The 16,737-nt window shown below is 35.4% G+C and overlaps 1 protein-coding gene across 5 annotated transcripts in view; it reads right to left on the bottom strand.

Moving 5' to 3' along the window:
• Positions 1-16,737, bottom strand: part of strbp (spermatid perinuclear RNA binding protein) — an 85,592-nt gene that overhangs the window by 45,846 nt on the left and 23,009 nt on the right. For all 5 annotated transcript variants that reach the window (XM_026219381.1, XM_026219380.1, XM_026219382.1 and 2 more), the window contains exon 2: positions 9,824-9,888. The gene's annotated coding sequence lies outside the window, so the exon portion shown is untranslated. The remainder of the gene's footprint in view (positions 1-9,823; positions 9,889-16,737) is intronic.

Raw genomic sequence — 16,737 nt, 5'->3', positions numbered from 1 at the left:
CTATTATAATATGATTTTTTTGAATAATAATATTTAATAAACAACATCAGTCATCATAAAAGCTGCTAGGCAATATAGTCAAAAGTACAAAGGCAGCACTCTGATATACAGCATTGAAGTTTCATAAAATATACACACAAACATTATTATTTTTTAAATTATAGTGGATTCGCTATACACTCGCTGTGAGAACACTCGCTGTAAGAAATACCACAAGCAGAGTGATACAAACGTTGAAACGGTTGGAGTGCTGTTATCACTAGAATACCGCACCACAGGAAAATGCTCTCAGATTTTAGGAAAATTATTATTATATATTATTATTATTATATATTATATTATTAATATATTTTGCAAAAAATAAAAAATAAAAACCACAAAACCTTTGTGCCATTCTCCCTTCTTGTAAGTCTTAACAAGGTCATGAATTGAGAAATCAACTTTTACTTGACCTTTTGACATATAAGAGATCATCATACTAAAAGAATATCCTGCAAGGTTCAGAACTGAAAACGGCCTTGTATGGCGTTATTTTTTTGTCAAAAGTTATGAGCGTGTAAGACATGCTCATGAGCTCATTGTTATTTCACACGCGCAAAAATGAACCTTCAGCTGGCATGATAAAAGTACTCGCGCACAAATTCAACAACCGAGAGGTGTACATGTAGCTGCGAGCGCCTGGCATACTCGCATAGGTTAACTCTGCTTGTGCAGTGGAATCCTGCTCGCGCGCAGCGGGCTTCTGCTCGCGCAGTGGATTTCTGCTCGCTCAGCTGATTTCTGCTCGCTCGAGTCTACATGACTTTTGACAATTTGGGTGCGGAAACCAAGGAGGGCACTGGCCCTCTTATGATTGGTCACTTTCACACAGGGACATCCTTGTACCTTGATTGACAGCTCTCATTACAGGAAGCACGGAGTTGGGTTAAGTTACCACCGAAGAAGAGTGGGAATGAATTAGAATGAGTTTTCTAATATACATAAAATGTCTCTAAAAAATAACGGCATAGCCTTGTTACTGAAATTAAAGTATTTATTGACATCAGGCCCAGCAAAGACCAGATCCTGGAATGTGCCTACTAATACATGTAAATAGTTTAAACACCGCCTCCACTGAAAAATATCAACACCTAATTCTATAGCCCCGCCCACTGATTCATGCACGACATACAGCAGAAGGGAAATAACGTAAGTGGCGCTAAACTGGATCGAGCAACCAAGCGATAAACATGTTGTTAAAGATCGCAAAATATTCTGCAGTGCCTGGTTGTGGAAGAAACACAGTCACTGCATAACCTTCCTTTGGATTAAATTTTTTATTTTAATTAAAATTAGGAATGTGTTTTTAATGAAGTTTCACCTCATGTGAATAAAAGTGTTTGTTTGCTTCATTTCACCGTGGATTCCTTTGTAAACAAGACACAGGTCGACGCTGGATTTGCAAAGCAGGGTAGAAAATAGCCTTTATTTTTATGTTTCTGAATGTAAAAACCACACAAATGTCATAAGTGAACCCCAGACAACAGTATAAAATAATTTTATAAAAGCCAGTTCATGACCCCTTTAAAGGAAAATCATAATTTTTTTTTGTTTCTTATTCCTGGTGTGAAAAAATAAATAATTTAGGTACTATGTGTATTGATTTAAAATAATAATAATAATAATAATAATAATAATAATAATTATGTGAACAAAAAAGACAATCACTTGTCAAAAGAATTTGGACAGTTCACAAGCACAAAAAAACTGAAGAATTTCTCATAGACTGGACTTGTTTGGGATGCCTTTGGTTACGGTGACATAAAAGTCTTCTGCAGACTTCCCCGGATGCTTCAAGCCTCCAGTAGCTTCAGTAACACTGTAAAAGTGCTAAAACTACAGCTGCCCATTTAAAAAAACAAGAGCTTAAAGTGAAAGCCATTTAGAGTGGATTAGATCTCTGGAGAAGTGTTAATGGACAAAGAGAGGAAACGCATACAACACGTGTTTAGCACATAAGAGTTAAGATATACTATTGATGAAAACTAATAAAGCAAGGACATACAAAAAGATTAAGAGGAATCAGAGAGCAGGGCAGAGGGAAACTCCATCAGGACAATGAAGTGAACAGATGCAGGAAAGAGATTGAGAAAATGATTGGAAACACAGCTGAACAAGAAAGAAATAATTCGAGAGTGTGTGTGAGCGTACAAATTCAGCCCCCTCAACAAATTGTATCCCACCAATAAATCAAAAAGGCTCTTGAGTAAAACTGAGCCAAGAAAACAGTTAAACAAGCACAGCGGTCAACCTCAAAATCATCATCTTCCTGTTTCCTTCATATTATATCATATTTCAATAGTTTAATTTCTAAAAACAAAATTAACTTGGACCCCCAAGTGCAATGACATATTCTAATTATATGAGGTACTTTTAAGCACCTTTAAAAAAATTTTTTTTAATTATAATAATAAATACATTTTATCTAAAACGCAAATATAATATAACATAATAAATAAATATTATAATATTCCAATTTATTCCTCAGACATCCCAAGTGCATAAACATATTACAATTTTATGAGGCACTTTTAAGCACCGTCACATAATGTGTTACTCAGTTTGGTATATTGTTGAACCTATGCAGTTCATGGCAATATTTACTAATACATTTCATGTTTCATTAAAAGAATGTAAACCTTAATTCCATTATTCCTTCAAATTGATATCCAGTGTTCCTAAAGCACTGAGAATCACTGCATTAAAGTACTATACTAGTCAGTCTGTTAAAAGACGAAGAAAAATTCAGTTTCCCATCATTTGATTCTTTGAAAGGACCCTTATATAACAGCACATGGGTCACGTCGCTCTCTCTCCTCTCTCTGCTTCAGCTTCACACGCTGAAACGCAGAGCGAATCGCATCCAACCTTAGGCCAGCGTTTCTCAGTATCATGGGCACCATCTGTTTATACTGCGATCAAGCCACTGCCACTCCATACTGCACCTCTCCAGCACGTGCCACCTGAGGAACTGCTCCTGCCAGGTGTGTTTGTGAAAGCAGCGAGGCGGAACAGCAGAAGAAACTCGCTGTTTATGAGGAATTTAGAACAAGTGTGGGTAATGTGAAAGAGGAAAAACAGAGCGTGTGTGTGTGCACAGGATCCGCAGCACCTCAGAGCCGAGGGAGAGCGGATCAGTCAATCCATTCATTCCGGGGTCAATTTGGGCATGTTACTCGACAACATCAATTCATTAGCACAGTCCCTCACAATTTCTCTCAGAATAACCCACCCCCTACAGTAGGTAACCACGACCCACAATGCACTGGGACAAGCAGTCTACAGTCAATCAGATTGAGCGATGTAAATATTTCAGTGGCCGTCTCTCTCCTTCTCCCGCTCTCAAATATCTGTTTACTTCTTGTGTCACTTTAGAATCTGAACATGAGTTTTTCACTAATTCAGCAGTCAGAACAGCCTGGTTTTCTGAGGCCCTCTGAAGTTGGATGGTGTTCGGTTATCAAAAGAGGGAAGCGGTTTTATTCAGACGCCCACACGTGTGCTTTCACAGGCGGCCGTGACCTCGGGTGCGCCGCTCATACGCTCCTAATAAAGGGGCATAATTAGACGTGGGGAATTTGTGCCGGGTCTTGAGGCTGAATGGATGTAAAGAGCTCTCCGTTCCTCTCGCCTGTGTTGGGTTTATTTGAGTACACAGGAAGCGGGAGCAATCTGATGCCAGATTAAGAGCTAAACATCATTTTTCAGATTTTTTCCCCTTGGTTTTACAGAGCCGTCTGTACTTGTGAATGGACCTTGAAGAGGAGTGAAAGAGTAGAACGTAAAGGTCATTGAGGTCACGTCTGTAAATTCTGAAAGCTTGCACTTCCTGTCTGCTTCAATGTTCAGAATAAAATACAAGCTTACTGCACAGTTTACACTGAATCCTGACACCCTTTTCCTTCTTGTTTAATAGTATGTGAAAGTGTTATTACGATTTATTCACAAAGCAATAACCTTATAGCACTTATGAGACTTGCTGTATATGATCTTGTCGCTGAATCTCATTTAATTAATTCATGTGAATCAGTTCAAACTGTAAATTGATTTTTTTTTTTCATTTAGATGACATCCAATATCCATCTTGATATTTAAGAATTTTTTCAAAAGTGTAATAAAGATTTTTTCTTTGAACAGGGAAACATATTTTTGACCAAAACAATGTGCAGTAAATCAGATTAAAATAACACTTCCATTGAGATACTATTATAGTTTTGAGAAATATTTAAAATCTTTATTTTACATTATCATTTACATTTTAGATAAAGTTTTAGTTTCTGTGTGCGCAATCATTTTAGTTTTTTTTTTTAGTTTTTTTTTTTACATGTCTAGGTATATAGTGTATAAACAAATTAAATAAACAATTACATTGAGAAATGTTGCCTTCTTTATTTTTTTTATTTTTTTGAAGGTTACATTTTTTTTATTTTTAATGGTTTTATTTTATAAAAAAAAAAATGATGATTTAAATTTTTCCGTTTTAGTTAACTATAAATACCTGCATGTTTACCATAAAATTTATCACTAAATTAAACATATGAATGTTTGATATTTATTCATTTTCATTTATATGCACTAATACAACAATACGCAGTAACTAACAGCAATATTAACATACACTAATTTTTTTACTTAAACATTTTCATGCCATAAATCATACAGCCATGCCAAAAAAAATAAAAATATTACAAATATTACAATATTACAATTGTCAACAGAAAAACTTGATAAACATATTAAATGTTGTGCCTAGCACCTTTACAAACATCAGCTCATTCTTCGTTATGGAGGAGTGCAGCTCCTGGGAGTTTCAATGTCAGTGTGAATGGATATGGGGCTTAAGAGCCGTGTGTGTGTGTGTGTGTGTGTGGAAGTGAAAATCGGCTTGTCTCAGCAAAGTGCTGAATTCCTAGCAGAGTTGAGTGACCCCAGGGCCATCAGACGCAGCAGCGCAGAGACAGGAGGATGTGTTCATCTCTGTGTGTAAGCTGCAGTTTTGACCCCTGACCCCATTCCCTCGCACACCACTCTCCTCTTTACATATTCATCACCTCGCATCCTGCATTTCTGATCATGCACTGTAACCACATCGATTCAGTGATGTGATGATCCAGCACGCAGGTGCATCAGTGTGTTCGAGATCAATGTGAGTGGCTGTGTTGAGCAGATTGTTCAGTTCTCAGTCCATGTGTTTGCAGTACAACTTGTTCCAGTTTTCTCTGCTATTTTGGTTTGATGCAATGTTCAATTTCATACTCAATGTACGTCACATTATCTTATTTTGATTTTGTCCCCCTATTTTATTTCTATTTTACTTATTTATTCCAAAAAAGTTTTTCATTTCATTATTGCTTGTTTGCATAGTTTGGCATTGTTCTTTATTTATTTCTAATTATAATTATTTCTTGATAATTATTTTTTTATTTATAATATTTTTCAGCATTTTCTTTTAAATTATATGTTAATTTTTTTCTCATATAATTTGTCAATTATTTTCTTATTTATATTTTTCCATTTATTCTTTTTCTTTCATTCATTCTTTTTTCTTTCTTTCATTCTTTCTTTCTTTCATTGATTCATTCTGTCAACTACTGGCTAAGTTAGTTATTCTTTTTTCCATTTATAACAATTTATCAGCAATTTAAGTAACATTAACATTCTTTTATAATCATTATTATTATTATTATTATTATTATTATTATTGGCACTGTTCTTGCTGGCCTGACTAAAGAATGTGAATGTGTGTAATCCTGAAAAGCACCAATATGGACAGTAGTTATAAGACAAATACTGGGGGGGGGAAGAAAGACAGAAAAAGAAAGTGAAAAAAAGAGAGATTGCACGGCAAGATGGGCAAGAAGTGAGGCTCTGTGCCGGCTCATCCCTCGGGAATTGTCGTCATGGATACATCCTTCCAGCAGCAGCTCCCTGATTCCCAGAGAGCGACGAGTACAAGACAGAAGGAGAGAGAGAGAGAGAGAGAGAGAGAGAGAGAGAGAGAGAGAAAGAGAGACAGAATGAGAGAGAGAGAGAGAGAGAGAGAGACAGATGGAGTGGCTCTTATTGCAGTGAGAGACATCGTCTGATCACTGACACAACAAAACTCAATCCAACACACCAGCTCACAGTCAGATTAAAGACTGCATGAAAGGGCTTAGCACCGCACTTAACTTCCTTAATGCCATGCACTTGGTCAAGCTGTATAGTTCAGTTATGATTAACAGCCGTTTCAAGTAAAAAGAGTTCAATTCTATCCAATTTTAAATATATACAGTTGTGCACATGCTTATTATTCATCTAAAGAAACGTGTATCTCTGGTGTCCGAGTGTTTATCTGTATTCATCCAGGAGTCCCAGCGGCAGACAGAGTTTTAATCAGAAATTCAAGCAGCTTCAGACAGAGCAGTCTCTCTCTCTCTCTCTCTCTCTCTCTCCCTCTATCTCTCCCTCTCTCTCACTGAACAGCCCTTTCAAGACATACCTATTCAGCCCGTCCACAACACATCTGAAAAGGATGAAAAACTGACATGAGATGGGAATAACAAAGCCTGGCAGAGAGTACAGTAGCGCACGGGAAATGACAAAGAAAGAGAGAACTGAGGAATTGATCTCAAACATCAAATGTCGATTTCTGATTACAGATTACAGATTTGGAAAAACTTCACAGATGTAAGGATACTGTGAAACAGGACAATAAACTGCAGTATACTTATGCTCATACTTCAGTACTTGAACACCACTTAAAATATAAAAGAGTCCCTTAGTATAGCATGACAATTTATATAACATTATTTGTTGTTGTTGTTGTTACTGGTATTATTATTGTTATGTATAATAATAAAATATTATTATTATTATAAAACAGTAAAATATAATTTTTATAGCTATTTCAAAAACACATATATACAAGCATGTTTTATTAACACTTTTGTCATTCAACTATTTCAGTATTTCTTTAATTTTAATATAGCAATAAAAATATTGTATTACTGTTTTGTTGCATTATTACTACTACACTGATTTAATTTTAAATATCATAATATAAAATACAAACATGTTTATATGAACACTTTTGTTAATTTAATATTTCACTTTAATTATTTTTATTTTAATATAGTAATAAATAATACATCAGTGTTTTATATTTTTACTACTAATACTACCACACTGACTTAATTTTAAATACTACTACTAATAATAAATACAAATGTGTTTGTATTAACACTTTTGTTATTGTATTAGTTTATTATTTTATGATTTTAATTTTAACATAGTAATACAAATAATATTACTGTTTTGTTATATTATTATTATTACTACTACTATTATTGGTGCTAGTAATACATAGAATAAAAATAATGCATCTGTATCAGAATGACTGATCTTCAAGGAATTCAAGGACAAAAAGTGTGAGGAGAATAAAGCAACATTAGTCTGTTATTACATGCAGGACTAACAATTAACGCTGAAATATCAGATGAACCGCAGAGATAGAGGCGTGGGCTGCCAAAGTCACTGGATTCTCAAGGACACTGCGGCGGCGGAGGAGTGTGTGTGTGTGTGTTTGATGGAGGGAGACGAGCGTGCAGGAATACGAGAGGCAGCCTGGGAATACACTCACGTGGACTGGCCGAACCGTGAGCATGTGTGTGTGAGTGTGTGGCTCTGCATCCTGGGGGAAGTAGAGTGATGACGGCAGAGTTTCAAGCGGACACTTCCTCGCGCTTGTAGTTCAAACCAGCAGAGACTGATTAGCCACCGTCTGAACAGGAAGTCTGAGCTTGTTGGTCTGTCTGAACAGTGACACACTCCATTACCTGAAGCAAGTCTGAGAGGAGCAATAGAGCCGCCTTCAACATCCACTCCACTGCACAAAGAGCTAGAGCGAGCCAAAACCAACAGACTTAAGACAATGATTGGTACATTTCTGCCCAGACCAAGACACGATCAATGCCACCCACAACCATTACTTGGTTATTTTTTGCTCCAGGCACCTCACTTCACAATTATAACTTAGTCGGTGTGATAAATTGGGCTTTCCTGTGTCAATGGATGCTCAAGAAAGAGCCATCCCTGTACAGAAATAAAGGTGTGTGATTACGACGTCAGTAGTCTATGTTTGCTCTCCTAGGATGTAGTGTAGATCAAGAGTTGTGCTGAGGACTCGCATCTGTAACCCAACAGAACACAACAATCTGAGGGAATTGTTCTGGGAGCAACACAATCTGGTAAGGGATGCAAGATTGTGATTATACAAAGATATGGCTAAATGAAAAAATAATAACAATAAATAAAATTAAATAATTAAATAATAATAATAATAATTACAATTATTCAAAAATATCAAAAATCAAAAATATTAAATTACTACAAATAAAGAATACTATTTTAATATAGAGTGTATTTAATAATAATAATAATAATAATAATAATAATAATAAATAAACAAATAAATAAAATATAAAAATTACTAAATAAAGAAAAATATTACTATTTTAATATTTCATTGTAAAATAAAATTGTGCATTGAAGAAAAAAAATCCACAACAACTGTTATTGTTAATATCATCATTTTTATTATTATTACTATTAAATTAAATTAAATTAAATTAAAGCATTTAGCAAACACTTTTATCCAAAGCGACTTACATTGCATTCCAAAAAAAAATAAAAAATACATTGCATTCAGGCTAACAATTTCCTCCTAACATGTGTTCCCTGGTATTCGAACCCAATGCAATCCTCTACTACTAAATACAAATATTAAATGACTACAAACAAAATAAAATTAATATTTCATTTGTAAAATAAAAATAAATATTTATATAATATAAAATAATAATGCTAAAAAATATATAATTTACAGTTATAATGTGAAATGAAACTAATAATATTTGTCTAATTATTGTTACCGTCTATATTGTTATTGTCATGTCTAATTATAATTATATGTCTTAATTATTTCTTAACTTTATTTTCATTACACCACTAAACTTCTTTGGCGGGGTTAAAAAATCATAGAGAGACCTGAATGCTTATTTTTAGTTGATAAGCACTTCTCATAAGATGTTTGGAAAGACATATGCTGCATTTCCAAAATGCACATTAAAGCGCCACAAACTCATCATGAGCATGTCACGTGTAAGAAAGCAGTGCCACACTTCACTCTGAAAGATGCAGCTAGCTCTAAACCTGTGGGACTTTTGCTTCTGTGGAACATAAAAGATGAGTGGTCCATACATTGAACATCAATGAGATCCAAAAAATAGCATTGGTCTCAACTGACTTTCATTGTATGGACAAAAAACAGTGAGATGTTTTTCTTTTTCATTCATATGTTTCATGGAGCTATCCTTTTAAGCAAAGCTCAGGCTCTCAGAAGTAAACAAGTTCACGTTTAACTAAACTATCTCCAAAGAGGTTCATGGAAACAAGCATGTAAATCTACAATCCTCCTCATTGTCCGATGGGAACGCATCCCAATGTCCATATTGATTGTAAATGGTATAAAACATGGCATTTCCCACTAACACAGTTCAGTTTCATCAACAAACACCGGCGGCTGTGAGGGCAAATACATTCTAACGAACTAAGACTCTACATTTGAACTGCGTCCAGACCACCCTGTACTAATTATTCCCAAAATAAGCAGTGGGGGAAGAGTTCCTGTGCGCTCCACACCCATAAAGCATGTACTCAAAATAAACCCAGAGGTCTGGAGGACTGCTGATTTATGTGCCTGACCCACTCAGGACGGTCGAGAGCACAGAGAGAGGTCACGTACCGTCAGCGCTTACGTCCTGCTCCTGTCCAGCACCTTCTCACGGACAGACGCGGTCGTATCTGGACCTGTTGAAAGAGAGGATCAATCATTCATCCATTCACTGAAGGAGAATAACACCAGTCATCATAATAACAGAGGTCCTTTACATACTCTATAAATGCCTTAAAGATGCAATATCAAAAATTGTAAGAGGGAAAGTTGAAAATGGTCTTAAAAAAAAGAAGTTAATTTTGAAGCTGATCCGCATCATAATTCATAGATAATAAACAGACAAGAGATATTTCTGTAATATTATAAGTCTCTACATTTAAAATGTTCAGTTACAATTGGTAGAAAATAGTTTTTACTGTTAAACACACACATAAATAACATACACAAAGAACATACACATACATACATATATAAATATACATACATATATATATATATATATATAGCATTATTTTATTCATATATATTTTATTTAGTAAAATTTAGCAAAAGAAATGCTCTTTCCAAAAATTCAGTTTTTTTTTACTCATCATGAAATCCTGAAAAACAAAAAAAATGCATCATGTTTTCAACATTGATAATAATAATAATAAATGTTTCTTGAGCAGCAAATCAGACTGATGTGACACTGAAGACTGGAGCAATGATGCTAAAAATTTAGCTTTACATCACAGCAATAAATTACACTTTAAAATATATTAACATATAAAGAAGTAATTTTAAACTGCAATCCTATTTTCAAAATAGTATTGTTTTGTGGTATATTTGATCAACTGTTTTTCTCCATCACCTCGGCGCTCTGTGAACCACCGCTGATCCAGCCCTGCTCTACATCTACATCCTCCACAGCGCTCGCTTTATCTCACCGACCCCATGGTGGTGTCTGCCTCACCGAGCCAGATCCAGACGGCAGAGAGTGAGAAACACAGATAACAGACGCATCACGCACCAGTCTAGATGCTCACACATCCAGTGTGTGGAAGAGTAAACAATGACCGCAGCTGTGATTAGGAAAACACCATCCACTGTTTCTGGTCACAAGGTAAATCCATTTTCACTGGACCACCACACACTGCACTGCTGCTCCATCATACACATTTGGAGAAGAAGGAAAAGCAGGAAAAACGACAAAAAGCTCCCTAAAATACTGCTGTAATGCCGTCACCAGAAGCAAATCAGCAAGCTACAGCCCTTTTTTTTTTATTCAATCACGTGATGCGGAAAGTGTGTAACTGGCCATCAACAGAGACCACACAACAACATACGGCCTCTGACATAATAATAAAACTACACTTGCAATGTGAATCCAGCACTTTACTGCTTTTATTAACATTCTCTAACAGGAACTCATCGAATCTCACTAGTTTGGAAAGGGAAAAACGCATTAGGTCATAATGATAACTATTGTATAGATTTATTGAAGGGGTCAAAAACATTATGAATATGGTCTAAACTCAAATTAAGATTTATTTTTAAACTTTGAATGGGTTATGAATATGATTATGAACACAATTTCTTACCAAATCATTCAGCCCTAAAAGGATGGTTTGCACTGATGTCTTCAGATCAAAAAGCATTTTTCCTTATTTTTTTTTTTTTTTCTATGCAATGGCTTACAAAATCTCTCCAATCATTCTAAGATTAATTATTTACAATATGAACTATTCAATCAACTCTGTAAACAAAATCCCTGTATTTATTCATATCTGATCTAAAACTTTTGAAGTCTCTACTGCAGTTCATGTCATTTATGCAAGCCTGACAGATGTGCTAAAAACATCTTGATTCATATAGAATTTTAAATAAATTAAATTAATGGTTTTCTTTAAGGCTTTGAAAAAAATATTCCAGCGGGTGAAATGATAAATATTATTCAAAAAAGTAAACAGACACTCGTTTAAAATCCCTTATCTGAAATAGCAACATGTGAAGTGCACAGTCATCACAGTCAAAGAGCCGAGATAAGGCACTTATGTCAGTTTCAACGGGCCTGATGGACACAGTCAGTGAGCAGTTCCTGACAATGCATGAGTCGAGGATCAAGTGAGGAACATGACAGTAAAAGCAGCTCTAGGTCATGCAGATCTACCATTTATTAGTCTTGGAAGCACAATGGATGAAAACAATCAGCGTTAAACAAGCTCTCCCCCTCCAATTCCTAAATGATAATTCAGTCTCTAGTGGGCACTCAACCGCTGCGTCTGAGCACTCTTCAAACTGACCGACCGTGTGTTTCATGCTCCACCTCTGTGGATGGGCATCTTGCCAAAACTGAGCTGGTAGTGGCACGGGTCTCTGAATGCACTTCAGTATCACTGCAGAGACGGGCCGGGCAGCACGCCTGATTGTTTGATGACAAATAAGGCGCCGAAAACGCCATCTCTAATCTTTCCGATTGAACAATTAATCTGGCAGTAACTGCGTTCATGAGCCATACATTGACTTTTTATCCATGGACAGAAAAGGAGGATTATTTATAGTAAGTCACAAGGTTAAATGCAATAATAAAAAAGGCTAAGAGGAAAGGAAGCTAGAAAGCATGGATGAGAGAAAACAAAACAAGGAATGCAATGAAGGAATAACAAAAAATGAAAAGGAAATAAAGAAAAAAGAAAAACATTATGACCAGGATGGAGGAAATTATGAACAGGAAGGAAGGAAGGAACCATAATAGACAGAACAATAATAAATGAAACGTTTGTGCATTTTACAGCTGTAAGTCAGACTTCAATATCATCAATATTACAGTGAGCCACACAAGACCTAATGAGACAAGAAATACAATGAGTTCTGACTAAATACTGTGAAGATAAATGGAAGCACAGCAGTTGTTCTGGAAGACTGTATTGATGTGTTTCAACAACAAGTCCTGCACTAAAACAGAGGCATTAGCAGAAGTGTGATCAATGCACAGAGCCTTAATTCAAACATCCATAATCATACTTCCATGAGCTGCGATCAGACAAAGTGCTGCTCACTCAATTATCCAGCACAGCAAATGTGAAGTCAGTGAATAATGGCTCCTCATGAAGACGAAGGCCACACCAATTAATAATGATTGCTTTTTGTCAAGATTGTGAAATGATTAAGCTTTTTTTTTAAAAACACACACACACAAAATAAGAAATGAAAAACAAAAAACAACTTCCTTGATCCATGGCTGTTTACCACAAACACAACATTTATCCATTACTTTGATTTTAAACACAAACATTGTTACTTAAAATGCTTTTTCAACATTGTGTTTCTTTTTTTTTACATAGTACAGTAATACAATTTTTCAGCAATTATTCAATGCTTTTTACTTTTGCATTTTCTTTTAGATATATAAATAAATTCTTGACTTAGCTGACAACAGGACGAGGTATGTAGACTATGCTCAAAGTTTCTTGTGCGGTTTATTAATGATGAAGTGATATAGAGTGCACGCCACATATTTGTGTACTGTTGAAGAGTGTGCGCTGTGACCACAGTAAAACGGCTGAAGGGACAGGCAAGTGTGTTTTACTGACAAATACTCTAACAATATCTCATCAGACCGCAGTTCACAGTTTTTCTAATGAAGCTCTATGGCTGCTGTAGCTTTTCCGTGCTCGTTTGACTCGCACCTGAAAATTCTCCCGTTTGATGTGGGCATAGCCTAAAAAGATACGGCGGTTCTGCATCTAAATAAATGCATTTCTTGTCAAGAAAAAAAATGGACATAAACTGCAGTTTTGAGTGGTGTGGCCAAAAGAAGTGGCCATGCTTTTGTTACATTTTTGACTGCTTTTAGCCTTTCCCTGGAGTTGGTTCACTCTCCGCCTATGATCTCAGTTCATGCAATCTCACAAATCTCTGTTATAACACAATAAATATATGCATAATTAATATTTCATAATTTCTACAATTCGTGTGTTATAATGAGAGGAAACATGAGCATGCAAATTTCAGCACTGCTTGCGCCTGCTAATCGTTAATATTTTATATTAATTCATGTTGCTTTTGTGCAATAGATGAAAAACAAATTTATTTGTTTTAGATATTTCATGTTTAGATATTTCTATTTTACTGGAGTCCCGTGAATCATTTTATTCTCCCGAATCCCGCACACACACGAGTCCCAAGTAAAAGTATAACCTGTTACATTACTCCGTTACTAAAAAAGTAAGCAAATTACAGTAAAGCGTTACTGCCCTACACTGCAGATGGGATGTGATTTGAAGCCATTTGCATTTTGAGAGAGAAAGAGCAGTGATTCATTCATGCTGTTTGTGAAATTATGAAATTATGAAATTAAGAAATATGAATTGTATCTCACCTAAAGGATTATGATTATTTCACCCACGCCAGACAGAGACTGAAACGATGCCGCTGCATCTGATGCCAAACCCATACTTGCCAACCTTGAGACCTCAGAATTAGGGAGATATTCAAAATGTGACCTACCAATTCTGGTAGATTTTTTTTTATGCATTTAGCAGACGCTTTTATCCAAAGCAACTTACAGTGCATTCAAGGTATGTTTTTTTTTTTTTTTTTTTTTTTTACCTATCATGGTAATTTTTTTATTACCTATATAGATGTTCTAGGGATTCCCAAGGAGATCGTTTGTGATCAGACAATCATAAAGTGATGCAAATTACAGTGTCATATGCCATAACATTTATTTACCTAATCTCTCACGTTTTAGCGACTCCGGCAAATCAGCTGTTCTCCCGTAGTAGACCGTTAAAAGTAGAATGTCACAAAGTAGCAGTTAAATTCGTGCATGCGGAATATAACGCCAGAATGGCGTTGCCGTTCCACCAGAGGCTGTTCGTTCTGAAACGGCGCCCAGTGACGGATGGTGTAGCAATATTGTTGTCCGGGTGGAAATCGGGAGAAATTCGGGAGAAAGGTCGGCCCGGGAGATTTTCGGGAGGGGCTTTGAAATTCGGGAGTCTCCCGGAAAAATCGGGAGGGTTGGCATGTATGGCCAAACCTCTCACGGCAGGTGCGTCAGCAGCTTGAGATCGGTTTTAAGAGATCGGCCTTTTTAGAGACCGCTGATCAATCATTCCAAAGCAATTATCGGCCGATTGTGATCGGTTTGATCAAAGCACCCCTACTTGTCAGCCATTATGAATAAATACACACTGCCAGCATGCTACAATTCTGTCCAAATTAATTAGAAAATAGGTCTTGATACAAATAATATGTAAAACATAAATAAAATCATAAAAACACTAAAAATAAAGAGGAGTAAAGAGGTAAAGAACAACAAAAAAGGAAGCAAGAAAGGAAGAAAAAGGAAGCGTAAGAGACCGAAAAAGAAATTAAGCAAATATTTGCTTGCCACGTTTTATGAAAAATTACATGCAAAACTACTAAATAAACTAGTATTTTATTTGGGTTACCAACAAATAAAAACATTATGTAATTATAACATTTATTGCATAAAATCATCTTAACAAGCTGTCAGCGCAGATCACTTTCTAAATTAATTAAATACTTCTAAAGAAATCTTAATATATATATATATATATATATATATATATATATATATATATATATATATATACACAGATTATTAGAAAAATAAAACTCTAAAAACATTTTTTTTAATAAGTAAAAAAATTAAGAAGACAGGAAGATGCATGAAAGAGAAAGAAAAGGAAAAAAAGCAAGAAAAATGAAGCATAAAAGACCAAAAAAAAAACTACAATAGGCACATATTTGCTTGTCATGCTTCATGAATTATTACATACAAAAACTACAAAATCAACAAGTCTTTGGGTTGTTATAAAGCAACAAATAAAAATACTAAGTAACTGGAACCTACATTTAATTGAATTATCATACATTTGCTAAATATTGCTAAATGTATATTTTATATATATATATATATATATATATATATATATATATATATATATATATATATATTAATATATATAAACACACATACATCTACCGTGTGTGTGTGTGGGGGGGGGGGTACACTGTATATATAGAGAATATTAGGGGAAGAAAAGGTTAAAAAGTAAATGTTATTTTTAAAATTATATTAAAAAAAAATGTCCTTTTTTGGAAATCTAGTCAAGCACCCCGCCCTGGATGCAGAACTGATTATAAAATCCAATAATATTTTGATAATAAATAAGCTCTGAAGGTATGAAAGCAATGCCACTATCTCCGGCACTCAAAATGAGGTCTATATATTTGTCACAATGAGGAGTGTTATTCCTGCATCTAAATCCGTCCAACTCCACACATATGGGATGAGCCAAGCGGGATCTTCAGTAAAGAGGATCGTGTGGTGATGATGGAAAGTGAAATTCAATTAGCGCTCTCAGACAACGTCTCCCACACAGCGCTCCGCTCTCAATGCTGGAGAAAAGGTCGCTTTCCAGATGAGAATAGCTCCACTGTGGGATACATGTCAAGCAGACAGTGTCTGTGCTATCAATTTTAATTGGTGAAGGCTGAAGTAATCTACAGACGCCTATACTTGAGCTTGGAGATCGGATATCAAATAAACGCCATGAGCCATAAAGCCCTGAATTATAAAACGGCACATACAGAAAATTTAAATGGCAGTCCCCTGATTGTTTTCTTACTCATGACAGCTTTTTCAAGACAAACTCGTTCCTTTTTAGATAAAGCTCTTCCTGGAAAAAGGCCAACGCCCTTCTGAACGTGTTGTGTCAAAGCTTTGTAAGAAAGATAAAAAATGTATCATTCCGAAGAGTGAGTTTTCACCATCTGAAAGGCAACAGACAAACCAGTCTGACTGCTTCTCACTTCAAGAAGAATCTGCAGGCCAAACCCTAGTTTTCTCTTGTCAGCAGCTAGAAAGGTCAGGGATGCCATTATTATGAAGTACCAGTGGCCTTTAGCATTCAGGAAATACTGTACCTTCAGCATTATTTAACATGTTTTATAGAGGAACTTAAAAGGAC

This window comes from Carassius auratus, chromosome 35 (genome assembly GCF_003368295.1).
Source record: "Carassius auratus strain Wakin chromosome 35, ASM336829v1, whole genome shotgun sequence".
NCBI classification, from domain to species: Eukaryota; Metazoa; Chordata; class Actinopteri; order Cypriniformes; family Cyprinidae; genus Carassius; species Carassius auratus.
The sequence above is the reverse complement of the archived record's forward strand: the minus strand, read 5'-3'. Positions and strand labels throughout refer to the sequence as shown.